This window comes from Bos indicus, chromosome 2, assembly GCF_029378745.1.
Source record: "Bos indicus isolate NIAB-ARS_2022 breed Sahiwal x Tharparkar chromosome 2, NIAB-ARS_B.indTharparkar_mat_pri_1.0, whole genome shotgun sequence".
Classification (NCBI taxonomy): Eukaryota; Metazoa; Chordata; class Mammalia; order Artiodactyla; family Bovidae; genus Bos; species Bos indicus.
Window position 1 is genome coordinate 67,208,019 of NC_091761.1, and position 16,193 is coordinate 67,224,211.

At 38.5% G+C, this 16,193-nt stretch overlaps 1 protein-coding gene across 2 annotated transcripts in view; it reads left to right on the plus strand.

The window, feature by feature from the left end:
* DPP10 (dipeptidyl peptidase like 10) overlaps window positions 1-16,193 on the plus strand; it is an 800,949-nt gene that overhangs the window by 293,336 nt on the left and 491,420 nt on the right. The gene's annotated exons all lie outside the window — the stretch shown is intronic.

Consider the following 16,193-nt stretch of genomic DNA (forward strand, 5'->3'; position numbering starts at 1 on the left):
TTACAAAATAAGTTGCCATAGAAAGACTACTCCAGTAGCTATTCAGCAGGCATTTTTCTTAGCCAAGTCATAGAGTGAAGTAAAGAGGTGGGCGTTATGTTGATAGAGTGCAAAAGCTAGTACCAGTTCAGTTCAGTCGCTTAGTTGTGTCCGGGTCTTTGTGACCCCATGGACTGCAGCATGCCAGGCCTCCCTGTCCATCACCAACTCTTGAAGCTTACACAAAGTCATCTCCATTGAGTCAGTGATACCATCCGACCATCTCATCTTCTATTATCCCCTTCTCCTCCTGCCTTCAATCTTTCCCAGAATCAGGGTCTTTTCAAATGAGTCAGTTCTTCACATAAGATGGCCGAAGTACTGGAGTTTCAGCTTCAACATCAGTCCTTCCAATGATTATTCAGGACTGATCTCCTTTAGGATAGACTGCTTGGATCTCCATGCAGTCCAAGGGACTCTCAAGAATCTTCTCCAACACCACAGTTCAAAAGCATCAATTCCTTGGTGCTCAGCTTTCTTTGTAGTAGGAGCCCCTTGTGGCTCACACAGTAAAGAGTCTGCCTGCAGTACAGGAGACCTGGGTTCGATCCCTAAGTTGGGAAGATCCCCTGGAGAAGGAAATGGCAACCCACTCCAGTATTCTTGCCTGGACAATCCCATGGATGGAGGAGCCTAGCACTCACATTCATACATGACTATTAGAAAAACCATAGCTTTGACTAGATGGACTTTTGTTGGCAAAGTAATGTCTCTGCTTTTGAACATGCTGTCTAGGTTGGTCATAACTTTTCTTCCAAGAAGTAAGTGTCTTTTAATTTCATTGCTGCAGTCACCATCTGCAGTGATTTTGGAGCCCAGAAAAATAAAGTAAGCCACTGTTTCCCCATCTATTTGCCATGATGTGATGGGACCGGATGTCATGATCTTAGTTTTCTGAATGTTGAGCTTTAAGCCAACTTTTTCACTCTCCTCTTTCACTTTCATCAAGAGGCTCTTTAGTTCTTCTTTTCTTTCTGCAAGAAGATTAGTGTCATCTGCATATCTGAGGTTATTGATATTTCTTGCAGCAATCCAGCTTGTGATTCATCCAGCACAGCGTTTCTCATGATGTATTCTGCATATAAGTTAAATAATCAGGGTGACAATATACAGCCTTGATGAACTCCTTTTCCTATTTGGAACCAGTCTGTTGTTCCATGTCCAGTTATAACTGTTGCTTCCTGACTTGCATACAGAATTCTCAAGAGGCAGGTCAAGTGGTCTGGTATTCCCATCTCTTTCAGAATTTTCCACAGTTTATTGTGATCCACACAGTCAAAGGCTTTGGCATAGTCAATAAAGTATCAGTTCAGTTCAGTTTAGTCGCTCAGTCGTGTCTGACTCTTTGTGACCCCATGAATCACAGCACGCCAGGCCTCCCTGTCCATCACCAACTCCCGGAGTTCACTCAGACTCACGTCCATCAAGTCAGTGATGCCATCCAGCCATCTCATCCTCTGTCATCCCCTTCTCCTCCTGCCCCCAATCCCTCCCAGCATCAGAGTCTTCTCCAATGAGTCAACACTTTGCATGAGGTGGCCAAAGTACTGGAGTTTAAGCTTTAGCATCATTCCTTCTAAAGAAATCCCAGGGCTGATCTCCTTCAGAATGGACTGGTTGGATCTCCTTGCAGTCCAAGGAACTCTCAAGAGTCTTCTCCAATGCCACAGTTCAAAAGCATCAATTCTTCGGTGCTCAGCTTTCTTCACAGTCCAACTCTCACATCTATACATGACCACTGGAAAAACCATAGCCTTGACTAGATGGATCTTTGTTGGCAAAGTAATGTCTCTGCTTTTCAATACGCTATCGAGGTTGGTCATAACTTTTCTTCCAAGGAGTAAGCGTCTTTTAATTTCATGGCTGCAGTCACCATCTGCAGTGATTTTGGAGCCCCCAAAAATAAAGTCTGACACTGTTTCCACTGTTTCCCCATCTATTTCCCATGAAGTGATGGGACCGGATGCCATGATCTTCATTTTCTGAATGTTGAGCTTTAAGCCAACTTTTTCACTCTCCTCTTTCACCTTCATCAAGAGGCTTTTTAATTCCTCTTCACTTATAAATAGACGTTTTTCTGGAATTGTGTTGCTTTTTTGATGAGCCAGTGGATGTTGGAAATTTGATCTCTGGTTCCTCTGCCTTTTCTAAAACCAACTTGAACATCTGGAAGTTCATGGTTTACATATTGTTGAAGCCTGTCTTGAAGAATTTTGAGCATTACTTTACTAGTGTGTGAGATGAGTGTAATTTTGCAGTGGTTTGAGCATTCTTTGGCATTGTCTTTCTTTGGGATTGGAATGAAAGCTGAGACATTTTTCAATCCTGTGGCCGCTGTTGTGTTTTCCAAATTTGCTGGCATATTGAGTTCAGCACTTTCACAACATTGTCTTTTAGGATTTGAAATAGCTCAACTGGAATTTCATCCCCTTCACTAGCTTTGTTTGTAGTGATGCTTCCTTCCTAAGGCACACTTGCCTTCACATTCCAGGATGTCTGGCTCTAGTTTAGTGATCACACCATCGTGGTTATCTGGGTCATGAAGATCTTCTTTGTATAGTTCTTCTGTATATTCTTGCCACCTCTTCTTAATATCTCCTGCTTCTGTTAGGTCCATACCATTTCTGTCCCTTATTGAGCCCAACTTTGCATGAAATGTTCCTTTGGTATCTCTACTTTTCTTGAGAAGATCTCTACTCTTTCCCATTATTGTTTTGCTCTATTTCTTTGCCCTGATCACTGAGGACAGCTTTCTTATATCTCCTTACTATGCTTTGGTACTCTGCATTCAAATGGGTATATCTTTCCTTTCCTCCTTTGCCTTTCACTTCTCTTTTTCATACTTATTTGTAAGGTCTCTTCAGACAACCATTTTGGTTCTTTGCATTTCTTTTTCTTGGGTATGGTCTTGATCCCTGTCTTCTGTGCAATTTCAAGAACCTCTGTCCATAGTTCATCAGCCAGTCTATCAGATCTAGTCCCTTAAATCTATTTCTCACTTCCACTGTATAATCATAAGGGGTTTGATTTAGGCCATACATGAATGGTAGTGGTTTTCCCCACTTTCTTCAATTTAAGTCTCAATTTAGCAATAAAAAACAGTATAGATCCCTGCTTCCCTGGTGTGCAGAGTACACATTGAGATTTTGAAAATAGAGCTAATTAGTGTATTCCTCCCTTTATTCTCATAATTTGCCAGTATTGGTTCCATATCTATTTAGAGTAGAAGACAAATCATATTTAAACTGGCAGCTTCCTCATTGTGTAGCTAATACATATGGATAAGTAAAATTAAAATCATGGCTTAATCTAGCCAAAAGAGGTGCATGGAAAATTGATGGTACCTTCTGGATGATCTTGAACCATACTACTCAGAAGCATTTTCTTACACTTAACATTTCTGTGTCAAGTACTTTACTAACTTAGGTGTATGGTAAAGAAAAGGACCTTGGAAAATTTTGTCAAGACATTCATATGCTCAAAATACCATTAATTGATTAACATATTAATCAATTAAATAAATTCCAGTTCATTTGTATGCCTTCCATGTTGCAAGTTGTTACTAATTCTGAGTTCTGGCTTTATAAGAGATAAACATGATAAGCCATTTGTATATGTCCACTGAGGGCTCAAAGTCTTCCTTGTGAATTAGATCAATAAATGCACAATTATAAGGCTATGTTCCATTTTCATGAATAGAAGTTTACACAAGAAGATTGAAATCTATGAGAACATTTATAGAATTTAGATGTAGAGAGGATTGTTCAAAGCAAGGAACTACATCAGGTTGGGGGATGGTGGAGTGGGGGTCTTCACTCGTGTAACTGCTTCCTGGTAACATCCTACTGGTACTTTTATCTTAGATCATTTCAGATACTTGTTCTGTAATATTTATACAGGCAGCAAATTCTGTTGTTGTCACTCATGCTTGCTATATAAGACTGATAAAATCTTGTGTCACCCTTTTCTATGGGAAATTGATGTTGTAAATTTAAGTGGACTCTGGTAAAAATATTTCAGAGCTCCACAAGATAGATCCAAGTCTTTGAATATGAATTTGTTGGTACCATGTATTGTAGGTTGTCAAAGGTCCACTAGAAGAAAGATAAAGTCAGTGAATTCAAACTCCCAAATAATGGGAATATGTTACCTTTTCTGGCTCTTAGGTAGTGGTGTCAACTTGTTTCTAATGTATGTTCCTGTATGTTGTGGGAATGGAGTCAATTTGGAGGAGCTTGGGAAAAGATTTGTAGTTTGGAAAAGGAGTAACCTCATATAAATCTTTGTAACAGTTTACTTAAATATTAATAATAAATAATTTACCAATATACTTGATTTAGCAAGCTCTTCTATAAGTAGTATTTCCAGTGCTTAATATATATTAATTTTTTTGATCATTGTAACAACTCTATGATGTACTTTTTATATCATCGCATTTTGTATATAAGAAAATAGAGGCAAAAAGAGGTCAAGATTGTCTAGGACCACAGCTACTAAGTGTCAGAGTCTGGTATTCTCTTCAGCATTGTACTTAATGCCTCTGAATTTATGATGCCCTGCTCTTTCTCTCATCTGGTGCTTGGTGTTTGTTCTACTTATGTTAATTTTTCAGTTGAATCATCTGTGTTTTGCAGGTATTCAGTCATGCTTTCAATATATTTTATACCATTATCTAGAATTTTTCTCTATTATTTTTTTTTTTGGTTTGTTTTGATCTAATTATGTTGACCAATACCGCCAGAATAATAGTTGTGATAGTAGGCATTTTGCCTAAGTGGAATGCTACAGTTGTTTCCCACTGTATCTATGATATAGGCTTTGTTCTGCTGCTGCTGCTGCTAAATCGCTTCAGTTGTGTCCGCCTCCGTGTAACCCCATAGACAGCAGCCCACCAGGCTTCCCCGTCCCTGGGATTCTCCAGGCAAGAACACTGGAGTGGGTTGCCATTTCCTTCTCCAGTGCATGAAAGTGAAAAGTGAAAGTGAAGTCGCTCAGTCGTGTCTGACTCTTAGCGTCCCCATGGACTGCAACCTACCAGGCTCCTCCACCCATGGGATTTTCCAGGCAAGAGTACTGGAGTGGGGTGCCATTGCCTTCTCCTTTGAGTTCTAGCTAGCTAGATTTCATAAAATTAAGGTTCATGTGAGGAAGCAAGTTCAGTAATCCATGTGAAGAGAAATATTGAGAGTTTGACTCATTTTGAAGGTGGAGTTGATTGCCTGATTATTGGGTTTGGATTTGCAGGGGGTCTTTCTAGGTGGCACAGTTGTTAAAGAACACATCTGCAACACAGGAGACACAAGAGACATGGGTTTGATCCCTGGGTTAGAAAGATCCCCTGAAGGAGAAAATGGCAACCTATTCCAGTATTCTTGCCTGGAAAAGTCCATGGATAGAGGAGCCTGGCAGGCTATTTAGTCCATGGGGTCATAAACAGTTGATCAGAACTGAGCACACATGCAAGAAAATTAAACTATTGGTTATACCACTGTAGAGATTATCATTGACCTTGACAAGAGCAGTTTCCATGGGGAAGTAAAGGCATAAGCTTGACTGAAGTGAAATCAAGGAAGAATGAGAAGAGACATTAGAAAGAGTTCTTTCAAGCAATTCAAGTAAGGAACACCCAGAAGAGATGGTAGCTATCAATGAAAGAATATGTAGGGTTAACTCACTGTTTTTAATAAAATACATTGTAGCATGCTATACACTGATAAGAATTATCTAGGAAAGAGGGAAAGATTGGTGCAACAAAGACAAATGTAATTGATAGACGTTTGTTCTTCAGATGAAAAGGATAGAATTTAGGTCTTGAAAGGAGGCATGATCAGAGAGTGGAACAAGGTAGTTGATCCCCAGTCACAAGGAAGACAGAACATAGGACCAGACAGGTATGCACACAGGGTGCTGAGCACACTTGCATGAAAATAAAGAAGAGGGAAGAGGTATTTGTAGAAGAGAAAAATATGAATTGTCTAAGAGAGTGGTACATTTGTACAATCTAGAAACAGCTATTCCTTCAAAATGATACTTTTCTGTCATCTTCCAGAAAATTGGTGAAATACACTAATCAACAATGACTGTGAATGTATTATAAATAGGGCCCTCTATGGTTGGGCAATGCCCCAGAAATGTATGTTGATGATAGTTTTAGGAAAATATAGTAAGAGATCATAGTAGTCATTTGCTGAGTGAATGAATATAAAATATAATAGTTGTCTTAAAAAGAAACTTAATGAAATCTAAGATGGATGCTGAAGGTTATAAATATATTTTGGTCTTTGAGATATACCAAAATTAGGAGTATAATTAAAAGATAAAGTCCACCATTAGCTTCATGATTTAATGTTTTGCCCAGTTTATCACTGTATCCAAATTATTAAAGTAAGCTTTCAAACATTTGCTTTAAAATAGACCATTCTTTTCTATTCTTTATGAATTAAATAGAGTCCATTTTCCCCCAAAATGTATGTGCAGCTTGAATTCTATAGAAAAGAAAGAACTAAAATGCATTTAAAAAATACCTAAGGCCATTAAAACGTCCTCTGGTGATATTTAAAATGAGAAATAGGGCACTACTTAATTTAAGTAGTATATTAATAATGTGGAAATGGGTTCAATCTTCTCCTCTTGGGGTTCTAGAACTTTCCTCTTGCAGCTGTCTATATCCTTAGATGACATATATTATTATTAACTGAGAGCTAAAGAATGTCTTACGAAAGTACTTTTTATTCAGGTTAACATACTTCATGTAAAATACCAAGTGCGAGTTATCAGAGGAAGAGGTGAGGTTTTGGTGTTTTTCCAGATTATTGTGGTTCAATTCATAGAAAACCCAAATCCTGTCCTGCTAATCATGACTTCTCCCCACAGAGTTCCTGTACGTGGAGAATCTGTATATTTAGGTATGAAAGTACCAACTTTAACAATAGCCTTGTACATATTTCATCCTCCAGTGCAGATATCTGGACTAAGGATGAATTGGCACAACTGACCTAGACTCAAGGCTTGAAGGAAATTTTCTACTTTCCCTTCTCCTTTATAAGCATGCTTGCAGGAAAGAGAAATATAAATTTTTTGCTTGCAGCAAAGAGAAATTTGAACCAAAAAGAATCCATTTATGTTGATGTCACAAAATAGAGTTGAAGTGGGACTGAAAGAGAAGGGATGGAATGAATCATGGATAGTTGGTTACTAAGGCACTATTTTATTTTATCTTAATTTTTATTGGAATATAATTGCTTTACAATGTTGTATTAGTTTCTGCTGTACAGTGAAGTGAATCAGTCATAAATTTACATATATCCCCTCCCTCTTGGACCTCCCTCCCACCCAATACTCTAGGTCATCAGAACACTGAGATGAGCTCATAGCAGCTCAGATGTGCTTTATAGCAGCTTCCCACTAGCTATCTATTTTATAGATGATAGTGTATATATGTCAATCCCATTTTATTGCCCCAAATGCCTTATACTCTCACCAGTGAGATTTACTACTCTTCCTTCACAGAAAGATCTGGAATAAACTGTGTAGAGCCAGGACCACTTTGAGAAGTATACCAGAAGCCAAATGTAATGTTTTGAAGATGTTGAACCTCATCACATTTTGACCTCAATTGGTATTATTTGCGGAATGGCAATTACTTTGGAGGCCATTTACTTTAATTCACTGATAGTATCAGTGAAGTAATGGAAATCCAGAGGGCTTAAATGTCTTGTCCAGAGTTTCAGAGAAATTTAATAGAACCAGCACCAGAATTTGACTCTTCATTTGTGAATTTTTTGATTGATATAGTTCATAGATAAAATCTCTGACTGCTTTCATAGGATTCAGAAATGTCTGATCAATCGGTGGGAATACACCACTAACAGTCTGTTTCAAAGGAAATACTGAAATGTGTCCTGGGGGATAACTATGCCAAAGATGACTTCTTTGTGGTTCCATCCAATAAGTAATACTGAGTTTGATAGACTCTTTTATAAAAGGGGATGGAGTGAGGTTGTGAGGTGGATTATCCAGGCAGCTGAATATCTGCGATCCCCACTTATTGCTCTGACACACCCAACATGTACTAGAGATCAAAGAACTAGAAACTATGGGTAAAAGAGTGAAGAAACGGTTTTCACTATAGATAGTTTAAAATATAGGGATCATAAACTATATTCCTGGCTCTCTGTCAAACAGTTTAATGAAAACAGTAGGATTCTCTCCTCTTTGGCATGAGACATCATATTGCCTGGACATGTTGTGGGCTCCCCAAAATATAGTGAAGTCATAACTTTGGCTTATCAGGGATGAGGGATTAGAAGCTCTTGAAAGCAACACTGGGAGAAGTCCTCTGAAATAGAAACCTCATCTGAGATCCAAAAAGATGGATTGTTCTAACCCATACTGAAAAGTGTTGCTTCTTTTCTCTGTCTCTTTCTAAGTGCATTTAATTTACCAATTGTTTATTAAACCATGTTCTTGAAAGGCAGACATGACTCAGATGCTAAAAAATCTGCTTGCAATGAGGGAGACCCGGATTCAGTTCCCTGGGTCAGGGAGATCCTCTGGAGAAAGAAATGGCAACCCACTCCAATATTCTTGCCTGGAGAATTCAATGGACAGAGGAGCCTGGTGGGCTACCGTCCCTGGGGTTGCAAAGAGTGAGACAAGACTGAGCAGCTAACACTACCGTGTTATCATTAATAGCTTTATACCTATATATATATATATATATATATATATTTAAAAAATGTCAAACCTGAAAATCATCTTCAACAACATCAGCTTATTTTTATTAATCCGGTTCAATTAGACTTAGACAAATAGTGAATAATATAGGTGGGAATTCCATAAGGTACTAAATTATATGGACGTGAGTCTGAGTGAACTCCGGGAGTTGGTGATGGACAGGGAGGGACTGGTTGGATCTCCTTGCAGTCCAAGGAACTCTCAAGAATCTTCTCTAACACCACAGTTCAAAAGCATCAGTTCTTTGCCACTCAGCTTTCTTCATAGTCCAACTCTCACATCCATACTAGACCACTGGAAAAACCATAGCTTTGACTAGATGGACCTTTGTCAGCAATGTAATGTCTCTCCTTTTTAATATGCTGTCTAGGTTGGTCATAGCTTTTCTTCCAAGGAGCAAGCATCTTTTAATTTCATGGCTGCAGTCACCATCTTCAGTGATTTTGGAGTCCAAGAAAATAAAATTTGTCACTGTTTCCATTGTTTCCCCATCTATTTGCCATGAAGTGATGGAACCAGATGCCATGATCTTTGTTTTTTGAATTTTAAGTTTAAGCCAGCTTTTCACGCTCCTCTTTCACTTTCTTCAAAAGGCTCTTTAGTTCCTCTTTGCTTTCTGCCATAAGGGGTGGAGTCATCTGCATATCTGAAGTTATTGATTTTTTTCTCCTGGCAATCTTGATTCCAGCTTCTGCTTCATCCAGCCCTAGGTTTCACATGATGTACTCTTAATGTAAGTTAAATAAGCAGGGTGACAATATACAGCCTGGACGTACTCCTTTCCCGTTTTGGAACCAGCCTGTTGTTCCATGCCTGGTTCTAACTATTGCTTCTTGACCTGCATGCAGATTTCTCAGGAGGCAGGTGAGGTGGTCTGGTATTCCCATGTCTTGAAGAATTTTCCGTAGTTTGTTATGATCCACACAGTCAAAGGCTTTGGCATAGTCAATAAAGCAGAAGTAGATATTTTTCTGGAACTCTCTTGCTTTTTCTATGATCCAATGGATGTTGGCAATTTGATCTCTGGTTGCTCTGCCTTTTCTGAATCCAATTTGAACATCTGGAAGTTCTTGTTTCAAATACTGTTGAAGCCTAATTTGGAGAATTTTGCTTATTACTTTGCTAGCATGTGAGATGAGTGCAATTGTGCGGTTGTTTGAACATTCTTTGGCATTGCCTTTCTTTGGGATTGGAATGAAAGCTGACCTTTTCCAGTCCTGTGGCCACTGCTGAGTTTTCCAAATTTGCAGGCCTCTGAGTGCAGCACTTTCATAGCATCATCTTTTAGGATTTGAAATAGCTCAGCTGGAATTCCATCACCTCCACTAGCTTTGTTCATAGTGATGCTTTCCAAGGCCTGCTTGACTTTGGACTCCAGGATGTCTGGTTCTAGGTTAGTGATCACACCATCGTGTTTATCTGAGTCATGAAAATTTTTTTGTATATTTCTACTGTGTATTCTTGCCACCTCTTCTTAATATCTTCTGCTTCTTCAAAGATTTTTAGTAAATAATCACAATTCATATACCTTTCATTTTTTAATGCTATGTAAACTTGGGTTGATAATAGAATAAATAATTTCTAGTGCTCTCAATCGTGATAGTGGTTTAGTTCAGTTAATAAATTAAAACTGTAAAAGTGTGTTCATGTCCCTATGACATTCTCACTGTCGGGACCATTTGCTCAGATTCATTTATACATGTGAAAACTTTTTAATTATTTAGCATTGAGAGAGATAATTATATTCCTGGAAATACCATTTCCCATCTATGTGTGGCCACAGTCCTGAAAATATCCTGAGTTCTCCCTAGAATATTGCTGTTCAGCTGAGCTGTAACAGGAGATACAAATTCAAATAAGAAGTTTAAATTGTCTAGTTGTTGTTTGGTTGCTAAGTCATGTTTGACTCTGTTGTGATTCCATGAACTGTAGCCTGCTAGGCTCCTGTGTCCATGGCAATTTCCCAGGCAAGAATACTGGAGTAGGGTGCCATTTCCTTCTCCAGGGTATCTTCCCGACCTAGGGATCAAACTGAATCTCCTGTGTTGGCAGGCAGATTCTTTCCTGATGAGCCACCAGGGAAGCCCCAAATTGTCTAGTAGCCACACTGGATTAAAAAAAAAAAGGTAAAATTAATTTTAATAAAGTATGCTACTCAATCCAATATAAATTTAAGCATTTACCTCATGGTACCAATATAAGAATTGTTAATGATATATTTTAGATTCCTTTAAAAATGTGTTGTAATTTGTACTTATAGAATATTTCAACTCAGACTAACCATGTATGAAGCACTCAATAGTAAAATATGGTTAGAATGGCAACACTATTTGCAAAGAGAAACTCTAGGGTATGTTTTTTTATGGATATATAAAACTATTATTTTGTGGAAGCATAATAAGAATTATGAGTTTTAAAAATATTAATTAAAAATTCAAATGATACTTGCCATCTTTTGTATAATATAAAAAAAATCAGTTTTTTTTTTTTTTTTTCCTGTTCTTTAATATGGATATTTTGCTCGTATACATAGCTCCCCCTGCCTGTGGAAAGTTTCTCCAGAAGAAAATAATTGAAAGGAAAATAATTGTTTTGCCTAGAATAGTAGCAGAGAAAACTGGGAGAAAAAGGATGTTCCAGTGTTACTTAAAGCAAATTTTAGCTTAGGCATCGGTCATCATAACTTGGACGTGAGTTTGAGTGAACTCCAGGAGATGGTGATGGACAGGGAGGCCTGGCGTGCCGCAATTCATGGGGTCGCAAAGAGTCGGACACGACTGAGTGACTGGACTGAACTGAAGGAGTATTTACTGAGAGAAGTGCTATAATGTTACAACTGTGCAACTAATGGCAGTGCCTTGTGGAAATGCTGTCTGAGACTAGTTGATAAACAATATTTGGGAAGTATGATTGCTTTATTATTTGATAACTATGCTCATCAACAAGGAAACTTTATATATTGCCTGTTATATTTGCTTAACATTGTTACATATTATATTTAACTCATATGAATTAATCTTTAACAAATAAAATGGAAGAAGAGTAGGAGGTTCCAAAGCTTACTCTCCCACAAAAACAGTAATAAATAAACAACTTGAAACTAATGAAAGTAACTCAGGGAAACTCTAGACTACAACAGAGTAGCAACAACCACCCTGGGATCTCAGATATGAGGATGATGGCAAAGAAATGTATATGAAGCAGTTTATCTACATCACTCCATCCTTCCTGAGGGTGGCTCAGTGGTCAAGAATCCACCTGTAATGAAGGAGATGCAGAGACACAGATTCAATCCCTGGCTCAGAAAGATGCCCTGGAGAAGGAAATGGCAACCCACTCAATTATTCTTGCTCAGAAAATTCCATGGACAGAGGAGCCTGATGGGCTGCAGTTCATGAGGTCACAAAAGAGTTGGACACAGCTGAGTGACTAAACAATAGCATCCTCCAGGCCAGAGCATCTTGGTGCCAGGAGAGAGATTCTTGGGGGAATTTCACCCCATGTAATGGGAAAAAGGAGAGTGGGAGAACCCCAGCAACCAGTGTGGACAGTTGCAGCATGTGCTACTGAGGACTCCCACGGGCCCTGGACCAGAGTTGTCACTGCAGTGAGACCTGCCCCCAGGGGCCCAAATGCCGAGCTCTTTAGGGTTGGGTTGCCATGGTGCCTGGCCCTATCTGGGGCCAGAGCTGCCATTGCTCTATGCCCCTGCCAGGTTCCAGGTTGTGGCTTTGTCCTATCCATATTGGGGCAGCCACTACTGCTCTGACACTCCCACTTCCACAAGTCTAGGATGCAGATTATTGTGAAGATCCACCTGGCTGATTTTCCAGTTTTAGCAGCAGGACCTCTGGGTCCCAACACATGGCTTTACTAGGCCACTGCAGGGGACATGCTACTGCTATTCTCTCACTGCCCTCTGGGGCCAGAGTGGGGACTTTGACTCACCATATCAGGTCATGCCACTTTGCACCGTGTACCCTAGGCCCAAGCCACCGGTGTACCCTGTCATCCTAGAGCTGCAGTCTGCACTGATGTTGACCCCAACTGAGGAAGATGCATGACTACTATGTGTTGTGTGCTCCTGGGAAATAGACATTGCACCCTTCCCAGATGGCATCCTTCCAACCACCTTCAGGACAGACTGTAACCTTAAAGTCTGTCCACACTGAAGTCAGTCTGAAAAGGCTGAATGAGATGACTCTTTCAAATATACAGATATCCATGCAAAATCATTAGAAATGTGAGAAAACAAGGAGACATGACACCACAAAAAGGATGTGATCATTTTCTACTAACAAACTCCAAAGAAATGGTGATATGTGAGTTATCTGAAAAAAAAAAAAAAACAAAAAACTCACAGTGATTATTTTAGGGAAGCTCAGAGAGATTTAAGAGAATGGAGACAGACAGCTCAATGAACTTTGAAAAACAATATACGAAAAAAAAAAGTTAAGAAAACAGTGATAAACTATATTAAAAATAAGAAAACAAATTCTAGAGCTGAATAATTTAATGAATTAAATTAAAGATACAATAAAGAATTTCAACAATAAACTTAAAGAGGCAGAAGAGAATCTGTGAACTTGAAGACAGATACCTTGATATTATCCAGTTGGAGGAGAAAAAAATATTAGGATGCAAAACAGTGAGGAAAGCCTATGTGAATTATGGGACACCATCAGACAGAAAATATTCACATTATGGGAATATTAAGGATAAGAGAGACAGAAAGGGAAAGAAAACTTCTTTAAAGAAATAATGTCTGAAACTTACCAGATCAGGGAGAGACATATCCTCAAAGAGAACTTAACCAAACTGATTCATCCAAAAAGAACTTAACCAAAACATATTATAATCACGCTGTCAACCATCTAAGACTTTTTGATGGTTGATTTTGATTCTTTTCTAAGAATTTTGAAAGCACAAAAAATGGCTCATCACACAGAAGGGGATTCTGTTAAGATTATTTTATTGATTTCTCAGTAGCAACCTTGCAGTCTAGGAGAGAGTAAAATGACATATTCAGAGTACCCAAATGGGGAAAAAATGCAAAAACTCAATCAGAAAACTTTGCTAGCCTAAGAAAAAAGAGAGATGGCTCAAATTAATAAAATTATAAGTTATAAGGGGGACTATTTCATCATCGTGATACTGAAACCAGACAAGGACATTATAAGACAAGAACATTACAAGCCAATATCCCATATGAACATGATGTAAAATTCTCAACAAAATACTAGAATACCTTTCAAGAATACATTGAGAGGATCATACAGTGTAATCAAATGAGATTCATCCCTAGAATGCAAGGATGTGTCAATGTATAAAAGTCAGTTATTGTGATACACCACATTAACCAGATAAAGGGTAAATATCATAGATCACTTCAATAGATGCAGAAAAAGCAGTTGGTAAAATTAAACATCTTTTCATGATAAAACTCTCAACAGATTTGGTAGAAGCAATGTTCTTCAACACAGTAAAGACCATACGTGACATGCCCACAGCTAACATAATGCTCAGTGGTGAAAAGCTAATGCTGCTGCTGCTGCTGCTAAGTCGCTTCAGTTGTGTCCAACTCTGTGTAACCCCATAGACGGCAGCCCACCAGGCTCCCCCGTCCCTGGGATTCTCCAGGCAAGAACACTGGAGTGGGTTGCCATTTCCTTCTCCAATGCATGAAAGTGAAAAGTGAAAGTGAAGTCACTCAGTCGTGTCCAACTCTTCATGACCCCAGGGTCTGCAGCCCACCAGGCTCCGTCCATGGGAGTTTCCAGGCAAGAGTACTGGAGTGGGGTGCCATTGCCTTCTCCCGAAAAGCTAATAGCCTTCCTCTAAAATCAGGAATAAGACAAAATGCCTACTCATGCCATTTCTATTCCACCAAGTACTGGAAGTTCTGCCCATAGCAGTTAGTAAAAAAAAAAAAAGGAAAAACAGGAATCCAGATCAAAAATAAGTAAAATTATTTCCATTTGTAGATGATCTGATCTATTTAGAACCCCCTATAGACTGCATACACACACACACACACACACACACACACACACACACACACATAAGGAAATAGCATTGAGGAAGAAAACTCTTCTCATGTATGAAACTGGAGGGCATTATGTTAAGTGAAATTAGCCAGACAGATAAAAACACATACTTTATGGTATTACTTATATGTGTTATTTTTTTAAAGGCAATTTCAAAGGAATAAAGGACAATATTGTGACTGCCAGAGGCTCAGGGAAGGGGTAAAATGAGTGAAGTAGATCAAAGAATAGGGGCTTCTCTGGTAGCTCAGATTGTGAAGAATCTACCTGAAATGCAGGAGACTTGGGTTCAATCCCTGGGTCAGGAAGATCCCCTGAGAAAGAATGGCAACCCACTGCAGTGTTCTTGCCTGGAGAATCCCATGGACAGGGGAGCCTAGTGGGCTATACAGTCCATGGGGTTGCAAAGAGCCAGACACGACTGAGCAGTTAACACAAAAACAGATTAAAGAGTATAAATTTTCAGTTATAAGAAAAATAAGTTCAGAGGATACAATACACATCATAGTGACTCTAGTTAATAGCATGGTATTATATACTTGAAACCTGCTGAGAAAAGATCTTAAGTCTTTTGCCACACAGAAGAAAAGTTAACTATGTGAGTCGATGGATGTTGTAATTGTAATGTTCTTGGTAATCATTCCACTGTGTATTTATATATCAAACCATCACATCGTACAGTTTAAAAATGCACATCTATATCTGTCATTTATTCCCCAATAAGTTTCAAAAAAGTCTATTGTTGTATCTCTTAGAAGTCTGTTTCTTCAAATTATTCCTTTCTTGTCACTTTGTTACTTTTGCTTCAATATGACATATTTTTTTCCTAGTAAGATGTGTTTTAAAATAAAAAAATAAATATAATTAAAATTTAAAATAGTCTAGAATAATATATAATATCTAATAATGTATATGTATATATATGTTAGAGATTCAAAAATGTATTTTAATGAAAAAAAGGAATTGGTTATAGCTGATTTATACAGTCATCATTCCTTCTCTGCTAAAACTTCTGTGGAAGCTACATCATTTGCTCAGGATTATTTATTCTTGCCTCATAAAATACTGTTGCCTAAAACTAAAGTTTCTCTGCCTTGCATTGCAGTTAGTTTTATTTTTCTTAAAGTGTTGGAAAGAGAAGGGTGGTGGTGAACAAGGCGGGGGATACTTTTATCACCGGTGGCTTGCTACAGGCCACGTTTTTTCCTGGGAGATTTTGACGAGGCTGAGCGCTAAACATGAGAGGGACATGAGTATTTCATCCATACAATTTGAAGTGATATAAAATTTTCAAGAAACTGGAGCAGTTTAAGGCTGATTTAGGATCCAATAGAGAGATCATGGGTATCCATAGCAGAGTGTGCATACTAG